The sequence below is a fragment of the Cimex lectularius genome, unplaced genomic scaffold, assembly GCF_000648675.2.
Source record: "Cimex lectularius strain Harlan isolate CLEC.00 unplaced genomic scaffold, Clec_2.1 scaffold133, whole genome shotgun sequence".
NCBI classification, from domain to species: Eukaryota; Metazoa; Arthropoda; class Insecta; order Hemiptera; family Cimicidae; genus Cimex; species Cimex lectularius.
This window is the reverse complement of record NW_019394230.1, coordinates 1317154-1334016: the sequence shown is the minus strand read 5'-3', so window position 1 is coordinate 1334016 and position 16863 is coordinate 1317154. Positions and strand designations below refer to the sequence as shown.

The window sequence follows — 16863 nt, the reverse complement described above, 5'->3', positions numbered from 1 at the left end:
GAAATGTACTTCATATTAATTCTTTAAATTCACTAATTTCGTGGTCCGCTTGACCAATTAAATCATTACAATTAATTAAGGTTTTTAGTTGAGATGAAAAATGGCAAAAAGGAGGGAAAACTCATAAGGTGGGGTTGAGATAGGAAGTTGATGTTCGAGTGGATCGAGGTCACGATAGCTCAAGTGGTAGAGCAGCGGCTTATCTAGCTGAAGATCGTTGGTTCAAATCCCGCTCGTGCCATTAACTTTTTTTCATCTCAACTAAAAACCTTAATTAATTGTAATAACCAATAACAATCTCAATTTCTTGAAAAAAACAAATAATCGATATTATCTTCAGGCTTGCGATTTTTGAAACTCCCAATTACAATAAACTTAAGACACTTATGTACAAAAATTTTTAAAAAGATGTTACAATGTCAATTCAAAAATAAAATGAAGCCAATATATTTATACACATTCCTCTATACAACTTTGTTCTAAAATATTTTATTCTTTTGTTCCAGGTGAGTTCAAACGACAGGAAAAATGATCGGTTCGTAAAATTATTTTTTTATATCCTTTGTTTTCCATCGCCTATCAAGATCAATATTGCCTTCCATGAAACTTTTCTTTTTGGTGTCCAAACTGATTTATAAAACCTCAAATACACACATGCATGAGCTACGTACTATCACTTCTCGAATCCCCTGGCAATTCAGCTTTTGTAATTTACGGTAAAATACCGGCACGCCTCTATACTCGGGTATTGGCAGTCCGGGGTCAGACTTGATCTTATCTGTCCAGCAACCGAGGTTGGGCTCCGGGGACAATCAACATCTAGCTCATTTCAACCCCAAAAACATCAGTTCACATTCTCATTCACTCTTAAATGCATTCGTATTTATTTACATGCCATCCCCTCAGAATGGTAGAGTAATCAATATTCGTTCATCCCCCTTTAGTCCTATTGTAAAACTAACAAAATTAAGGGTCAATGGTGTATTAAATATGCCCCCATCTCTCACTAACATTCACGCTAATAAATATATTCAGTCTCAACATCACTAGGGAACACAAAAGTATCTATGCTATAATGAAATCAACTTTGTTTCCTCTAAGAATCGGAACAGATTACTCAGATGCTCTCTTCCGCGCTCAAGCGCAATTCTCATATCGGGTTCGCATTCATAAAGGCTCTTTGGATAGAGCCATGGAGTTCCCTTCAGTAGGCGGGACACATCGAGCAATATTTCTCAGCATGCCGGACACATATGCGGGAAGTGGCAGAACACAAGTGTCGTGTGTCAACCTCGGATGGCCTGTTCTTAATCGAGCGGGGGTGACCGTTCTGAGAGACAAGTGCCATCTATCACCAGTCTCATCATCTATCCATTCTTGATAGGTGAACTCTTATCTTCCGATTCGACCCGACCATACCTGTAACTGGTGTACCGGTCGCTTACACCGACTATCCACGTTAAATAGAACAAATTTACAAAAATAATAGAACTAAATATTTACAATAATTCCCTATTTTTGGTGGTCCGCTTGACCAATTAATATCATTTAATTAATTAAGGTTTTTAGTTGAGATAAAAAAGCCAGTGACACGAGCGGGATTCGAACCCACGACCTTCGGCTAGATACGCCGCTGCTCTACCACTTGAGCTATGGTGATTTCCATCCACTCGGGCGCTAACTTCTCATCTCAACCCCACCTTTTGAATTTTCCCTGCTTTTTGCCATTTTTCAAATGTCGTGTAATCTATTTGATTCTTGACGACAAATGAAATGGCCACGGAGTGCTTTGAGCTAAAGCGGCTTCGATACACTGGGACACTAAAAGTGGTAGAGCAGCGCCGTATCTAACCGAAGGTCATGGGTCGAATCCCGCTCGTGACGCTGACTTTTTTATCTCAACTAAAAACCTTAATTAATTGAATGATATTAATTGGTTAAGCGGACCACGAAAAACAGAGAATTTAATTAATTAAAATGAAGTATACTTCACTAAAGCCCTCTGTGGCTACTTCATTTGTCGCCGAGAATCAAATAGATTGCACAACATTTGAAAAATGGCAAAAAGGAGGGAAAATTCAAAAGGTGGGGTTGAGATTGGAAGTTAGTTCCCGAGTGGATCGAAGTCACGATAGCTCAAGTGGTAGAGCAGCGGCGTATCAAGCCGAAGGTCGTGGGTTCGAATCCCGCTCGTGACACTGACTTTTTTACCTCAACTAAAAAGCTTAATTAATTAATGTCAATAATAAATTAAAAAGCAAAAAACAAGAAGGTTGGACAGTTTGTTATTTCCTTCACATCACAATTAACAACCCTATAATTTTAATTATTGTAGTGTAATCTATTTGATTCTCGACGACTAATGAAATGGCCACAGAGAGCTTTAGTGAAGTATACTTCATTTTAATTAATTAAATTCACTGTTTTTCGTGGTCCGCTTAACCAATTAATATCATTCAATTCATTAAGATTTTTAGTTGAGATAAAAAAGTCAGCGTCACGAGCGGGATTCGAACCTTTGACCTTCGGCTTCATACGCCGCTTTTTATCATTTCATTTGTCACAGAGAATCAAATAGGTTACACGACATTTGAAAAATGGCAAAAAGGATGGAAAATTCAAAAGGTGGGGTTGAGATGGAAAGTTATTGCCCGAGTGGTTCGAAGTCACGATAGCTCAAGTGGTAGAGTAGCGGCGTTTCAAGCCGAAGGTCGTGGGTTCGAATCCCACTCGTGACACTGACTTTTTCATCTCAACTAAAAACCATAATTAATTTAATTTACAATAATAATAATAAGTATATGAGGAAAAAATTTCCTATAATTTTAGTGGGTGTCTAGGAAGCGGAACTTTTTAAATATCGGAAAAAGCGAGGTCTGGAGGGTATAGAGGGTGGAGCATTCTTTGCCAGCCTACCTCGGCGATTTTTCCCTGGATGAGGGCAACTGTGTGAGGTAGAGATGCGAAAAACCGTTCTTTTTAAGAATTGGATCAAAACTGTTCTCTCCGTGAAATAAACGAGCTCTTTTTCAAAGCTCACCCTCACGCTCACCAAATTTATCTTAATCATAAATTCCTTGGGTAAACTTTGGCGGAAGTTCTGAATGTCAGTTGCCAACGCCAGGGCCAAAAGTAAAGGTTGACTGTCCGAATATGAAAGAAATAACGGACTGTTCAACCTTTTTCAATTACCACCGATAATAAATTTCAATTAAAAAAGTAAGAATTAAACGAAGAACAGTTGAACGTTCGTCAATTCGATCACATAACAATTAACAACCACGTAACACATGTGTTTTTAAAGCTCGCAGAGCTCATTTGTATACATAGGGATTCGTTGTAACTTGATAAATAAATATGAGTAGAATCCAGTAAATGAAGAACACAAAGTGGTTTCAATGTGTATTTCAAAATGATTATAAAATTATCCATCTCTTTTGAACTAGATATCCCCTGAAATGTTGCTTTGTAAAAACGTATTTAACTAGAGTACGTGTGGTTTATTTATTTTTTTTTTAATTTGTAAACTGTTATATGTATTATTCATTGTTAAAATTTGTTAATCTCTCCCATCCACTATGCCTAAACGAGTGATTCGTAAGTTAGCAATGTCCCATTCTATTTTACTCTACACTGACATTTCCAATTACGATGCAATACTCCTCCCATATGCAGACTGTACCACCTCCATGCTCTCAGTAATCCCAGACCAAATATCTTCTGACACTTACCGGACCATCTGGACAATTTGGAAGAATGATTTATGAAATGGACAATCACATACAACGATACAAAATCTCAGGAAACGACCTTCAACCTTTGGCATATCACCTCTTCAATCTACTACAACTGTTCCTAAACCGACAACCAACGTCCGATATTTGGGACTTTATTGTTTCGGATGTTTATCGACCTGCAGCAAATTAAGTGTGTGTGAGTGCTTTAATCTTCTTTAGAGGTCACGTGAGCAACAACAACATTTGGAGCTATGCTGAGCTTTCGGTGGTTTATTCCACTATCATGACTACATTCTTTAGTGTTTGGAACGCGTAGTGAACCTCACAGTTTTAATTTGTAATGAGAGTTTTGATCTGCTTTCAAATAGTCTTTTGAGTCTTCAAATCGTACTTTTATATAAAACTGAAATTCTGTTTGTAGATGTTGGTTATAAATATTCTGTAGTCATGTCTCTATTTCCTCCGGAAGACGCCGCACCAAACCCTGCAAGAAGTGGCCCCCCTGCTATCCTGAAATATTGACATGTACCTTGCTTTTCAATTCTCTTTATCACAATTGGTCAACGTAACAGTTTACTCTGGATTTGTCTTAATTTTGTTGTTTTAATAAACAGGCCCTGATGGTGGTGGAAATAAAGCACCGAATGTTCGGCACAGTCCAAAAATATAAAGAAGATCTTAACACCCAAACTTTATTTGGGACTTTACTGGAAAAAAGACATACTTGGAAGAATCATATCGGACTCCAAAAATAGAACAGAACGTACTATTTGCACTACTCAATAATAATAATAATAAGTTTATTGCACACAAGAAGAAAAAAAGAAAAATTACATATAATTCAAACAAGAAAATAAACTTAATACGGCAAGGTAACCGTCTGCCGGAGCTTGGATTAATAATTGACTAATCCTGTAAAATAAACGTACAAATGCATTAAACTAAGTCAATGCTAAGTGTAACATCTAAAACAACATACCAAATCAAAAGTACACAAAACTGAGAATTAAAAATCAATGAGCGGAGCTGAGACCGGAGAAACAGAAACACCAAATATCAAGGGAAAGAGCGGGGGGCAAAGAAATTGGGAGTAAAAGATAAGAAGAGAGAAGAATTACTAATTAAATTCGTTTACTATTAGCCTTCGATAGGCCCAGGCCGCTTTAGCATAATTCACCAAGTCTGTCCAATCTGGTCCGTTGAGCAATCTGATGCATCTGTCCATTGATACGGTTCTTTCGCCGAACGCAGATAACCTTGGGCAGTGGCAATATCGTAATCAATGAAGTTCTACTGCGAATTGCTAGTTGAACTACTCAAAATACTATTTTAAAGCAGATCAAAACACTCGTTACAAATTGAAACTGTGAGGTTCACCAACCGTTCCAAACTCTAAAGAATCTAGTCACTCCTGTCTAAAATCCTCAAAATCTTTGCCTCCGTTTCCTTCATATTCAACTTTGCTACCCATCACGACCTCTGAGTTCCATTGATCCTCTAAACCGGAAAAAGTCTACAAACCCCTAAAACTTCATCACATTCCCATTATATGAATACCCAAAAAGGCCATCACTAAAATTTTCTCTCATTTATTCACTATCTCTACCTCTGTTTCTTGAACACTTTTCGTCTCTCTGTCTATATATTTATGTATCTATCGTTTATTTATTCATATATCTCCGCGCTCACGCGAAGTGTATAAAAAAGAAAAGAAAAAACAGAATTAAATTCACTATTTTTCGTGGTCCGCTTGACCAATTAATATCTTACAATTAATTAAGGTTTTTTGTTGAAATAAAAGGCAAAAAGGAGGGAAAATTCGAAAGGTGTGGTTGAGATGGGAAGTTAGTGTCCAAGTGGATCGAGGTCACGATAGCTCAAGTGGTAGAGCAGCGGCGTACCAAGCCGAAGGTCGTGGGTTCGAATCCCGCTCGTACCAATGCCTTTTTTATCTAAACAAAAAACCTTAATTAATTGTAGAAAAAAGAATGTTGGTTTCAGCTTTTTTAAACTACTCCGTTGTATCAATTCAAACTGATCGCATTCCACTTGTTTTGATCTTATTTCAAATTGATTCACTCAATGGTACAAAGACAAAATAAAACGTGACGAAGTGGAATTTCATGTTGAAACGCGTCTAGCGGCTGCGTGTCCGGTATGATTTACTATCAGGAATAGACCCGTTGCAAAGTGTGCCAACAGACTCGGAAGACAAGGGTTGTGCATTAGGGGCGGCCGGGATCAGGGAGAAGTCGGCCTCCCTGAAGGATTTACGGTTCGAACCGCTCACCGAATCACAATCAGTTTACAAAAGAAACCAAAGCCGGCAACCCCATCTCTACGGATAAACCGGAGAGCCTTTAATTGTTTCCAAAGGCTTATTTATTACCCGAGAGCCGAATAAACAACCCCTCTGTCGTTTTTTGACCCGTAGGCAATTAATTTTCAATTCGTTTTAACTCCTGTACGATGGTTTTTGGAACTGTCTGAGAGAAACAGAGAATCAATGAGCCGTAATAATTTCCCTTGTTAACGCACCTCAATTGACTTGGGTTTTTACCGGAAATTTTGTGACGATTAAAAAATCCTATTAACAAGCTAAATATACACTACATATATTCGTTTTTATACTTAATCCCTACAATAATGAAACTATAATCCTAAGGATAACTTTCAGCTACACAATTCCCAATGCAATGGCAAAGGCTGGTCGACAAATAACAATTTGTTAAGGTGAGGGTCTGAAACCATGTCTCCTGACTTCATTCTTCACGTGAGAATAGTCAATTTTTCAAATACTTAAAAAGTCCGACCGCTAGGTCTTCTCTTTGTTTCTCCTCTGCTCCTAAGCTCAAGAGCCTTACAGAGGTAGGCGGCTATTTGTCGCTTAGCACCCCTCCACCGGATCTTTGCGGCGCTATTATGCGCCCCCGGGATGGGCCGCGCGGAGGCGTCCGGTCCGGATGTTGGAGGGGGCCAGTAGTGTTGCTTATGAGTACTTGCGTGTACATTTTGATGACTTGATGACTTATTCGGGCCATCCTTTTCTTCTCATTATTGTGCGCCACCTTTTTACAGTTAATCTGTAATTTTTGGGGGTGGAGATTGCCTCCCGCAGGGCGTCCAAACTTGCGTTTATGGCACCAATCTCTCGCATCCATTTGGTTCGTCCTCGTGCATGTATCCGGCATTCGAACATTAGGTGCACTACTGTTTCAATCTCGCCGCATTCGCAGTCTGGGGATTCCTTTAGGTTGAATTGGTGTAGTTTGCTGGCAAAGTCGCCATGGCCCGTCAGCAGCTGGGACACGAAGTGATCGGGCTCCACGTGTTTCATCTTCATTCTATGTGCCACGCTCGGGAACAGCGCGTAAAAAGTCCGACCATCAGATGGGAGAAGTGTACAAGTTTTGTTGTCCTGAACTGAAGTATTTCGGTTTACTTCAATGGAAATGGGCATCCCGTTGATCCTGAAGAGGTGGCTGCCTTCTCAGACTGTGAAGCAGATAGTCGGTCAACTGCTCACATAGCCGAGGTACGAACAGAAAGATAGTCCATATAGTACCGTACCATACAGTTGGTAGTCGAACTGCGCAAAAGCCGACATAAATGAACCACCGATTTGTCGTCTGCAAAAGTTCAACTAAATGGTTCTGAGGAAGAATGCCGCAAATTGTAAAAAAAGTATGTATGAAACGCTGGAAATGCTTTATAATATTAATTAAACAAACACGTGAAAATACAAGTACAAATACAAAAAGAAAGGAAATGGTCGTAAGAACCCACATTACCCAAATGTGTTTGATAATTTTCAATAAACATGGTGATAAAATAATCATACAATGATTAAATTATAATGTTAAAAAGTGGTGCATTGTGGTTTGAATGTTGGAATAGCATGTGTAGGGATCTATCATGTGACTCATCATTTTCTATAAATAATTTGAATGAGCGGCCTGTGCAGTTTAAGGAAATTATAAAAAAACAGAGTGTCAATTTCAGTGAACAAGTCAGATCAACTTCGCGCTTTTTATTCTATAAGGAACTTTACCAAGATGATTTTAATATGTTTAACCAATCTAAGGACAGGTCTAAAGGTTTGTCATTGGTCGAGTTAAGGTGGTTACTCAAAATCACAGGGGACCTCCTTTATCTCAATGCATGCATGTGTGCATATGTGCAGCTTTTCGGGCTAGAGAAAATGTAATTTGTTCATTATGCAATGACCAGGCTAAAGAAGACATATTTTATTGCAAAATGCACTCTCCTATCGGAGATTCGGCTTCTGCATCTAAATTTTTCTAAATTGAATGTGACACCGGTTATTGACTTACTGCTTAATGATTACAAAAATTTAATCAAATATGCGCGCCATGTCTGGCTCTATCTTGAAGAGTTAATATTAGAATTTAATTTTTGAATATTTTAAAGCCTTGTCATTCTAAATTGCTGGCCCAAATAATTTATATATCTATATTATTGTAAATTAAACGGAGAACAAAAATTATTATTTACAATGTATGCTAGTAATTAATGTAATTATTAAAAATTAAATTATCAATTGTAATATTTATTTATGGATCATATTTTTTTTAAATTTTTTCTTTTGTACATTTTTCTCTGTGTCGACCAAAAATTTAAGTCAAACGAAAATGACCTCCTGCAGACGGACCCTCCATGCCGTAATTTTACTTTAAATTATATACTATGTAATGTTTATAACTTTTCTTTTTGCAATAGGTTATAACAAATATTGAAAGTATTATTATTATTATTATTATTATTATTATTATTATTATTATTATTATTATTATTATATTATTATTATATAGTGTTAAAAAGGCTAATTGAACACACTTTCATATTTAAAATATTACTAACGTGAAAATGGGAAAGGAATCGATAATCTTTTATGAAATATTTTATTCCATTCATGACTAATATATAATATTCGTTCTTTTTGGACTTTGACAGGACAAAAAACTAGTTCTGTTAGGTAGTAAAGAGAACGTTAATTTTTGTTAATTTCTTGACTAATCTACTCTTGTTAGAAACCTAACAAGATGATGATTAAAACAAAGTAGATCCGTGCACATAATCTCCCTTATGATTCATTTATGTTACTTATCATTTTTAACTGTGTTTATCAACTTTTTGGTACATTAATATAATGTTAATTTTTATACTTAAGAGTAAAAGTTCTTATTGGGGCTCTTAAAGGGCTATAGAACTTTTCCTCCTCTAAGAAGATACCTAATGAAGTTTGGAAATAGAATTTACTACATAAACTTACTACCAGTTTGGTCCTATACCTTTTATCGACTATATATGGAAAAAAATGCCCTTTTTTAGGATCGGATCAAAACCGCCCACTCAGTCTTTTCACGGCTCACCGCCTGCGCGCACCTAATGTATCTTACCTACAATTCAATGCCTCAAATTTTTGAATTTTGGTATGCCAGCGCTAGGGTGAGGATAAAGGTTGATTGCTTGTATTAAAGGGTTGTTTTATAGAAGAGGAACTGTTCAACTTTTACTATTAATGTCAATTCACTTTTTTTCGTGGTCCGCTTGAGCAATTAATATCACTCAATTAATTAAGGTTTTTAGTTGAGATAAAAAAGTCAGTGTCACGAGCGGGATTCGAACCCAAGGCCTTCGGCTAGATACTGCGCTGTTCTACCATTTTTAGTGTCCGAGTGGATCGAAGTCGCGTTAACTCAAGTGGTGGGTTCGAATCCCGCTAGTGACATTGAATTTTTTATCTCAACCAAAAACCTTAATTAATTGAAAGTTGTTATTATAGTTCTATTATAAATCCTACAGTGGAATGTACGTTTTTTTCTTGCACTACCCTTAGTGTGAGAATTGTCTTGCCAAAGTGGATATAACGTACACTAGTGCTTCACATTTCATGTTGATGTCATGTTCTCTCCCTCTTTGTGTTTTTTAACTAGTTTAGAAAGCAGTATAGGAGGCCTGTAATCTTGCTCATATTTTGCCTACTGATGGAGACGGGTCCCTTCGTCTTCCTTCTTGATACATGACTCTCTAACCGCTGTTCTACCACTTTTAGTGTCCGAGTGGATCGAAGTCGCGTTAGCTCAAGACTAAGATTTTTAGTTGAGATGAAAAAAAGTTAACGGCATGAGAGGGATTCGAACCCACGACCTTCGGCTTGATACGCCGCTGCTCTACCACCTGAGCTATCGTGACCTCGATCCACTCGGTCAATTCCCCATCACAACCCCACCCTATGAGTTTTCCCTTCTTAAGAAAAATGGCAAAAGGTAATGTCACTTTAAATATTGTGATATCTTGTAACTGGATTTAACCTGAAAATGAATAAGAAGAGCTCAATGCACGGAACTGGGATCGCCGAGCGTTGAGATTTGAACGCAGAAGAACGGAGTACGAACTGCCGGAAGAGGTGAATATACGAGAGCGGAGGGCGGTTGGAGCTATCTCCCAATCCAAAAAAACAACATAACCATAATTTCCAAAACAAAGTCCCACAATAAAAAAACTAAACCGATCACAAATAAAAAGAACTTAATAAATACAATATCGCTTACAATATAAATATACACTTAGTAAATACAAAATTCAAAATTATGCGGCGATCGCTGAAGATTGGTATGGTGGAGGCGTTATCAGAGCGGTCCATCGCTCAGTAAAGAGAGTCAACTCTTTTGATGAGCTCGCAAGCGGAACCCCATCTCAATTATTTACTACCCAACTTAATGCAGTTAAATCTCTTGCTAAGAGACCGTCTTGGTATCATTACTTTTGTCCTCTTGCTGAAGGTATCCTCTAAAAAGAATTTTTTTATAATCTGATAAGACTTAGTTTTTTGTTCGTATGTGCTGATACTACATATGAGGTCTAGACTTCGACGTGTATTTTCAACTACTACGATTTTTTTTTTAATTTCCCTCCTAGCGCTAAGCTTTAATTTATCGTTTAAAGTTTTTACTCTATCTTTCGTACCAATTAAGCACTTTTTATTCCAAAGTCAACTTTTGGCAATTAACATCAGCCTTTTTGTGTATTCATCTCGTCTCGTTTGCTATCATTTGCCAATCCAACATTTAATCAGACTTTTGACTTTAATGGTGCATTAACCAGTTTCTTTGATATGTTTCCAGGAGTAACGGTTGTTTAACCACTTAAATCTTTTTAATAGACAAGGGCGACTGGCGAAAGCTGTCCGTTAGGACTTTGCCATCTTAAAATATTCTTTATATAATGATAATGTATAAATTAGTGACCGCGGCCCGAGAGGTGTCCTATTTGACACACTAGCGGTCCTGGGTTCGAATCCCTGAAGACCCCCATAGTTCTTTGATTCATTATATATGAAAAAAAGTATTTTAAAATGGTTCGACCCCTGGTCCGCGGGTAGTTTGACAGGAATTACTTTACTTTATACATAGTAATATACTAATAATCAGTACGGAAATCTTTTTAATCGTTTAATTAAACATATTACCGTGATACATGAGAAATTGTTTATTGAACTAATATAACGATGTCAGCCCTGCTCATTGTTTTAATATGATTGAATCGTTTAACTGTATTATTATCTGCGGATCATCCTGGAATCATACTTTTTTATGCTTGGTCGACATCGGTCGATTCCCTTTTTCAACGAAAATATTAATACCGGATTTTTTTTGGATTAAAATCATCAAAGCGGGCTGGGGATTTTCGGTTATGATCAAACGGATTATCGATTACCACATCGCCCAGAAAATTGAAAATAAAAATTGTTTTGTAAAAGTTTAAAACATCATTTTGCTATATTAGCCGAAAAATTGTCATGTGTTCTCTTTGTTTCCTGTTTTCTTTGATTCTCTCTCTCTCTCTCTCTCTCTCTCTCTCTCTCTCTCTCTCTCATTCACTCTCTCCCCTTTCATTTGTTTCTTTTATTATTTATATATTTTTTCTAGTATTCTTTTTCTATTTGGAACATTGGTAAAAAACCATAGTTTTGCACTTTTTGCGTTCTTATGTTTATTCAAATTATAATAATTTAATTTTACTTTATCAATATGTCTATGTTTAAATATGGTTTGACACAAGACATTACTTATCCATGAAGGTTCAACATTCATTTCGGAACAGAGTACACTAAATTATCATTTCTGTAAGTATGCAAATGTGAAACTAGGTAGACAGGTATAAATGTACATAATTTCCTATTTATGTCGTCGAAGTTGTGCCGTTAAGCAGGACGTAAATATACAGCGGAATGTCGACTATTTATCGAGGCATATAAATATTTATTAAAATATAAAATATTAATTAAAATTTAATATACAATATTATGTGTGGTGATTAGTGACCGTTAATCGATGATTATTCAGAAATCGTGAGATGCGGTCTGGTGTGATGTAGGTTTCAGAAAAACATTTTCTTTATCGTGCAACGTTTCGATATTTATTGAGATCATCTTCAGGGCCTGGGATTTACAAACATTGTTTAAATTTAACAAATATATGTAGGATGTGGAAAAAAGTGAATTTACACAATGCAAAATATTTTTTTTATATTCAATCAAAGAATTACACAGAAGACAAACGCTTTGAGTGAGTAGAAATACTTTGATTGAATTTAAAAAAATATATTTTGCATTATATAAATTCACTTTTGTCCCCATGGCACAATTACACAAAGACAAACACTTTGAGTGAGTAGAAATACTTTGATTTAATATATAAAAAATATATTTTGCATTGTATAAATTCACTTTTCCACGTCCAAAATGTAATTGTTATATGTAAACAATATTTGTGAATCCCAGGCCCTGAAGATGATCTCAATACAGATCGAAACGTTGGCACGATAAAGAAAATGTTTTTCTGAAACCTACATCACACCAGATCGCATCTCACGATTTCTGAATAATTATACAATATTATATTATTTTTATGCAATTTTTTTTTTATACTAACGGATGATTGTAGTCAATTGAATAAGAATAAAATGTTAACATTAAACAAGATAAAGGGCATATAAATTTCAAAGTCAGAGCAGATTGATGATTTTAACAATATTAAAAACACTGAAACCATCTATATGTTTTTAAAATAAATTTTAAAAAATTAGAAACCAAAATTACAACCAAATGTCTAATTATTCATTTTTTTATGAACGTGTTATGAGTTTATTCTCGCTGAGTTAATAATTTGGCTTAAATCCTAGGATTACGAGGAATTCTCATAACCTAAATCCGATAGCCGAGCTTCTCGAAATATAATAATCCGTTAAAACAAAGTTTTGAAAGCCTATTGTTGTTCATGTTTAATATTCGTATCCACCAGCTAAGCGCAGGCTGTAGAGCATTAAATTTTAATTTAACTCCGACAATTTACCATCCCAATATACAACCATTATGATATACGGCTTTCATGATTTTCGAGAGCAATTCTACACAATTCGGTAATTACATTTCGGATTTGAAGGGTATCTGTTTTCCCGTTGAAAGTGGGTTCTTGTGTAATCTTTGAAATGGTCTTACTTTTATGTTTAACCAGTGTAGGTCACGTTCTAAATTATTTTACATACATGCAATGTGAACCTGCGTATTCTTTAGTTCTCGCTTCTTTCTCTCTCAAAATAGGCCTTTTTCAAATAGAGGACATGATCCTCTGTTTCTTCTTTTTCCTGATAATATCTGTACAGGGATGTTTCAAGTCGACAGTCCTTCGGCGTCTCCAGCGTCCAGTGAGCTGCCTTTCTAGTATAGTAGTAAGAACTTACACGTCTTGGGTCTAGTGGATTTTTTTTTTCCGTCCGGCTAACTACTAGGTCATTGCCGGTACCTCACTTATATAAGCTTCTCGCATTTTTCTTTGTTTCATTACAACTTTATTTCTATCTCATTCACTATATCTCTTCTTTTAATTTTGTCTCCAAACAGAAGAGTGTCTTGTTGCTCGTTCCTGCCATCCCACACGTGGTTCGTTAAAAATACATCAATATTTACAGACTCAGTAACAATACCCACTAACTACAGATGGCAGGGCTCAGAGTACAGGTGCACGAGTGAGGTCCTGCCCTTACAACTAAATAAAAAGTCGGTAGGATAGTCATAATCCTACCGACTCCCTTCCATTCGTGCTAATAAATACATTCATACAGTATGTACAGAATTTCATTCATCCATTAGACTAATTTACTTTTAACGGGCTTGTGGAGTTCTCGATATTCCTCGATATCCACGTCCATTTACACAAAACAATCACGCTAATAAATACATTCATATTGGAGAGGGCGCAGCATCTCGGTAGTATTACTACAAACTTGATAGCGGTGACCTGTCCCTCACATCACACAACAAATATATGTAGTTTGTCGTTAGTTTCTCCAATGGGGCTTTAATGAAGTTTTATCTGCCTCTGAACTGGAATACATTTCAATTAGACAGAGAACTTAGTTTTAATACTTTGTCAAATCGATACACGTTTTGGCAATTGAGTTTGTTACAAAATGGTTCAGCGGTGGTAGGTGTCCTAATCGAACGTCTTTTGGTCAATTTATTGGTCTTTTGGATGCTCCTATGTCTTGGTACCTAAACAATCCCAATAGACTTTGGATCGATGAGGTATGTTATTCTTGTTCAGGTGGTATCCAGCCTTTTGATCTGCTTAGCACAGAGTTCAATAGCCAAAGTCTCCGCCTCAAAGACAGCAGGATATTGTACAAGGTTCAGATGGATTCTAGACCTTATAGATATACCGTCAGCTTATCTTACTCTTCCGAGTCCAAAATTTTTGATACCTTCAAAATGAAATTTATCGAGTCCAATTTCAAGGAAATCAAGGACGAAACCCAAGTGTTGATTAAAAATGAACTCAGAAAGCTTATTTTTTATTAAAAGATTCTGTAGTGACAATAGATATTTACTATCGATACCATCAAAGAGAGCCCAAGATTCCATTGAAACGTCTTTACTGCTCGAATTCAGCCTTTTTCATTTAATTACCTCTCATCAAAAATAACGTTTTCACTCTTTTCTCTATCTTTTATCAAATTTTGATAATGAATTTTTAAAATCTTTAAGCTGATGTTTTAAACTAGGCTTAAGGAAATCGTAAAAAATACTGTACAATCTATTAGAAAAAATTATTCGAGTTAGAATATAGACAATTTTTTACAGATTTCAAATTCTTGTCAATCTAAAACTTCATACTTCTGAAAAATTCTGTTAGGCAGAACTATGTATCGCACGTGCAAATACAGTAATATAAAATTTTATTCTAATTAATTAAATGGTCTTTTGAGAAAAATACGCAAATATTGAGGCGTTTAGCACATATAGATAAGATTGGTCTAGTCTGCCCTTAAATAAATTTGCTATTAAGTTGTTTTTAAATTAATTAATTTTAATTGTTTTTAGCTAGCTAACATAAACCGATAAACACTGGGTCCAACTGAGAACCATTTATCCACCTCTATTGGATATATCAAATTTAAATTTTTTATGAAATCTGCATTTCAAGATTCACGTCGACATCCGCAGGAGCTTGTCTGCCCCTGCAATTCCTAAAACTATATATACATATATATATATTTTCGATATTTATTGAGATCATCTTCAGGGCCTGGGATTTACAAACATTGTTTAAATTTAACAAATATATGTAGGATGTGGAAAAAAGTGAATTTANTATAAATATATAAATGTTGACTTTATATATTTATATATATTTACTATATATATTGTGTATACATTAGTTAACATTTTATGCGATATGGTCAACTATTCTAGATAATTGAGAAACCCTTGCTGATACGTTGAGATATTATAAACAGAATATAGAGAAATATTTTATTTTACAAGTTTGTGCACATCAATGAAACTGATTTGTACAATAAAAGTACGTCCAGCATGGAATTAAATACAACTATCGTCGGAGATCGTTGTAATTTAAAATCTGTGATTCGAAATGCGAAATTAATTGTAGAATTTTAATATAAATATATTAATTATAGAATAATTTGGTGGGATGGAGCTCCAACCATACGCACCATCTTGTCCCCTTTAGACTACCGTACGTTTGACAGGAACTATTATTGATAATTAGATCCATTATATTTCGTGGTCCGATTGACCAAATTATTTAGTTCAATTAATTAATCGTTATGTTGTTGAAATGAAAAAGTCAGTGTCACGAATGGATTCGACCGCACGACCTTGGCTCAATAAGCTGCTGCTATACTACTTGAGCTATCGTGACTTCGATCCACTCGGACACCAACTCCCCAACCCATCCAAATTCACAAGGTGGGTTGGGATGGGGAATTGGTGTCCGAGTGGATCGAAGTCACGATAGCTCAAGTGGTTAGAGCAGCGGCGTATTGAGCCGAAGGTCGTGGGTTCGAATCCCTCTAGTGACACTGACTTTTTCATTTCAACCAATACCTTACGTAAAGATTAAAGATTGATAATTAGGTGGAAGGATATAAAATGAAAGTCGAAGGTTGTATTAAATAAATACCCAATAACGCCACATGGGATTAAAGTGAAAGAGCATCTCCCAGACATAACCTGACCTTTGGTAACCAGTATGACACCACAGGAATAGCATCACATTTTATGCACTGAAGATGACCAGGATAAAGGTCGAAACGTCGGAAAAGGATAAAAAAGTATTTTTCTAAACTCCTCAGGACTTCAACAAGTTATGAAACAACCGGCCATTGGAAGAAGCACACATTAATTGTAAAGCTATTTAACGAAGGGAAGGTTTATAGGTAATTAAAAGTAAATTCCTAGACTAAATGAAATTTATACTTCCAAGCATGGTGAGCATACCGTATGAGAACCCAGAGATCTGTAAGAATGAACAGCACCATTATTTGATTTCTGGAGGGAGTGAATGACCAGAGGTGTAATAAATAAATATCTCCTAAAATCGAACACTCAGCTAGGACGTGAAGAACTGTTTCGATTGACCGCGAGTTTCAAAGAGAACTGATCCCATCCATCTTTCTAATCGAAAGAGCAGAGTTCAAATGGAGAACATCGCAACGAAGTTTTAGAAGCCAATGCCCAGATAGATCAAGACCGACGAAATTTTGTACGTTTCATTAAATAAAATATATGAACGAGATAGAC

General features: G+C 36.0%; 1 protein-coding gene and 2 non-coding genes across 4 annotated transcripts in view; all 3 read left to right on the top strand.

The window, feature by feature from the left end:
• The window catches only part of LOC106663540 (roundabout homolog 2-like), a 187611-nt gene that overhangs the window by 63202 nt on the left and 107546 nt on the right, over positions 1–16863 (top strand). The window lies entirely within an intron of this gene.
• On the top strand, positions 2666–2738 carry Trnae-uuc. The gene has a single exon. It is a non-coding gene; the product is annotated as a tRNA-Glu (tRNA).
• On the top strand, positions 5603–5676 carry Trnag-acc. Its single transcript has one exon. It is a non-coding gene; the product is annotated as a tRNA-Gly (tRNA).